At 36.1% G+C, this 3,628-nt stretch overlaps 1 non-coding gene across 1 annotated transcript; it reads right to left on the bottom strand.

Annotated features, from left to right (window-relative positions):
* Positions 1–2,794: 2,794 nt before the first annotated feature.
* LOC127902014 (small nucleolar RNA R71) lies at positions 2,795–2,898 on the bottom strand. Its single transcript, XR_008054419.1, has one exon. It is a non-coding gene; the product is annotated as a small nucleolar RNA R71 (small nucleolar RNA).
* Between the last annotated feature and the right edge of the window lie 730 nt (positions 2,899–3,628).

Genomic DNA, 3,628 nt, shown 5'->3' with positions numbered 1-3,628 from the left:
AAGATCCATGTAATTCATCAAGCATATCATCCAGCCTAGGAATGGGATGTCAATACTTTACTGTTATGTTGTTGATGGCTCAACAGTCAATACACATCCTCCAAGTCCCATTCTTCTTAAGAACTAATAAAACTGGAACTGCACATGGACTCATGCTTTCTCTCACGTACCTTTTTTCCATCAATTTATTAACTTGCCTTTGAAGTTCCTTCTTCTTCTTCGGCTTACTCTTATAGGCTGGTCGATTTGGAATGGTTACGCCGGGTACAAAATTAATCTAATGCTCAATCCCTCAGATTGGAGGAAAACCATGTGGTGTTTCCTCGGGAAAGATATCATCATATTCATATTAGAGAGAAATAATAGAACTAGGCAAAGTAGGGCCAAGTTTATTAGTGTTTAAGAATGTCTCTTTGTACAAAGTACAATCATTTGATGATGTGAAAACAATGCTCTTTTTATATCACTCGCTCTTGAATAGAAATTCTTTTGTTTTCTCTCTAATTTTCTCTCAATGGCTGCATTTTTCTTGACCTTTTCTCTCTCATTGTTCTTGGCCGCTTTTCGATTTTCACTCTCTTTTTTTTTTCTTTTGCTCACTCTTTCTTTGTAGGCTCTGTTGAGTGTTAGAAAATGTATATTTATAAAGGAGAAAATCATCATTTTACACTACAAGTTTTACTAACACCTTTACTTTTATGAATTTAACCTTCTTTTGATTTAATTCCGTGTGTTTTATTTTAATTAAGTATTTTATGTATTTTAGGGGCATCATAGTCATTTCACAATAAACGAGAGATCAGATGGCAAAACGGACATCACTTTTGAACTCAGGACGGTCGAAAACCTTAGGAGGAGCATAAAAGGAAAAATGGCACTGTTCACATGTACTGTACTGTATACGTTACTGTTCACGACACTGTTCACATAGACGGACGATGACGTGGCATTGACCGATGATGTGGCATTGACTAATGAGGTGTCACGATCCTATTGGGCTAAAATTCTTATGTACTGTTGATGGTGACGTGGCAGCATATTAGTGGACGAAAAATCTCGCGTACGGTACATGCATCACACAAGATTATTTTCAACCAAACCGCGTTACTGTTCATCCGGGTCAAACCGCGTACTGTTGACTGATGACATGGCGCAATCCTGAGCATCCAAACTGTTTTTAATCTGATGGCCATGATTTACTCCATGTATCTATAAAAATGGAGCCTTCCCCCCCTAATTTGATATCTATGAATCCATTTTTGGGATCCATTTTCTGTAATTCCTTCTCCATCTTGTATTTTCTTCATATTTTAATAAATTCTCATTTTGCCCCTAGTTCAATTATGAGTGGCTAATTTTCTTTCAAGCTTGGGTTGAAGGTGAAGTCTCAACATGTGTCATGGGCTTAATTTGGTAAATTTATTTTCTCTTCCCCTCTAGTTTTTGTGGATGTTTTGACTTCTCGTCGACAAATAATAATATTCTTGTCTAGTACCGCCTTGGTTTCACCGGCCCTCTAGTACAAGGTTATTATTATTTGGCACGATAAGCCCTTAGCACCATATTAATTAGAGCGTGGTTCATGAGGTGTGGATGCCCCCCTCATGATTTAATTGGCATTAATACGGATTATTTAGCCCATGATGCATGTCGATACGGATCCAGATACCCAAGTACGTCATTTCAATAGATTTCGCTTCAATTTATTCTCGCCATTACAATTCCAATTTTAGAATTTATTATTGCCATTTCAATTCCAATTTTAAGATAATTTAAATGACTTCCACCACAATTCAAACCACCCATTTACAAAATTAATTCTACATATAATTAAAATCTACCTCCTCGTGGGATCGACACTCGTCACCATTAGTCTATACTACAATAGATTCGTGCGCTTGCGAGTACATTAAAATTTACACAACAAGTTTTTGGCGCCGTTGCCGGGGAGGTAAGTAATTTTAATTCATAGAATTAATTTTTATGAATAATTTCTTTTAATTATTTTCTTGTAATTTTTTTTATTAAAAAAAAAAAGAAAAAAAGAGTGAATTTACATTTTGAGCTAAGAATTTTATTTATTTATTTTCTCTCTTCTTTAAAATTCTGTAATTTAATTTTGAATTTATTTTTTTTTTGTAATTTTTTTATCTTATTAATTTATTTTTATTTAATTTATTTCACGTATTTGTTTTTGTATATTTTTATAGTAAGGTTGTAATAGCGCAATAAGGTTAGTATCGTAATTTCTCCCTCTTCTTTATTTTTATTTGTTTTGTTCCCATCTTTATTTTTATTTTATTTGTTTTGCATGCATGGTCGTAGATCATTATTACCTAATCTTGAACCTATAAACCTTGAATTAGAAAAAACACTTCGCACACAAAAGCACATTAAAAATAAATTTGGAATGGATTTACAAGCACCACAGGAGAGGCCATTTAAGGACTATTTTAGTCCCTTAGCTAATTTGAGCACATCATGCATAAGATACCCAAATGTAGCTGCTAGGAGTTTTGAATTAAAACCTAGTGTGCTAAATTGTCTCCCCACATTCTATGGCTTAGAAAATGAGGATCCATATAATCATCTAAATGATTTTCATGCCATTTGTCAAACTTTTAAATATGAAAATTTTTCAGACGATGATGTTAAACTTAGACTATTCCCATTTTCTTTAAAAGATAGAGCTCGTTCATGGTTAAATACTTTACCTGCTAATAGCATTTCATCATGGGAACAAATGGTAACAAAATTTTTGAATAAATATTTCCCAATGCATAAAACCAATGCTATTCGCAGGGAAATCTCAGAGTTTACTCAGAGAGAAGACGAGCAGTTTTTCGAAACATGAGAGCGATTCAATGGGCTACTCTTGAAGTGTCCACATCATGGGTACGAGAAATGGCACCAATGCCAATACTTTTTGGAGGGATTATTGCCGAATGTGCAAGGATGGCTAATGGCAACAAGTGGAGGAGAGCTAATGTCAAAAAGTGCATCAGAAATTTGGGAATTCTTCTAGCGACAAGCAGATAATTCTTAACAACGGAGTCGGTCACTCAGGAATACTAAAAGAATTAAAGGAGTGAATGAGATTCACATTGGCGAGTCAACTTCGGGAATCAAAGAAGTAAAGGAGATGGTTGAAGGTCTCGCTCGACAAATAACATCGTTATCGACTGCTAAATCAACGGAGCCACATGACCATGACTCATACTCAGATCAAGCCAATGCCGTAGGGGTAATGAGAAAACCATCAAATTACAACCCATACTCCAACACATATAACCTTGGATGGAGAGACCACCCCAATTTTTCATGGTCTCAAGGATTCCAACAGAATGGACCAGCAGCTCCAGCTCCACCAATTCCTCAAAATCCTCAAGTCTCTCAGCCACCATTCAGACCATACAATCAGAACCAGAACCACTCTCAACCCAGACCATGGGAGGATGCATTCCAGAATTTCAGGAATGTTACTCACTCCACGATTGAGCAACAGAACCGCACCATTGATGGACTACGAAATGAATTGAGAGCGGGCTTCAACTCACAAGCCCAATCAGTTTCAAGCCTCGAGAAGATGGTGGGACAACTTGCTTCTTCAGTTCAGACCTTGGCAATG

Source organism: Citrus sinensis, chromosome 4, assembly GCF_022201045.2.
Source record: "Citrus sinensis cultivar Valencia sweet orange chromosome 4, DVS_A1.0, whole genome shotgun sequence".
In the NCBI taxonomy this organism is placed as follows: domain Eukaryota; kingdom Viridiplantae; phylum Streptophyta; class Magnoliopsida; order Sapindales; family Rutaceae; genus Citrus; species Citrus sinensis.
Note: the sequence above shows the minus strand (reverse complement) of the source record. Positions and strands in the feature narration are given on the sequence as shown.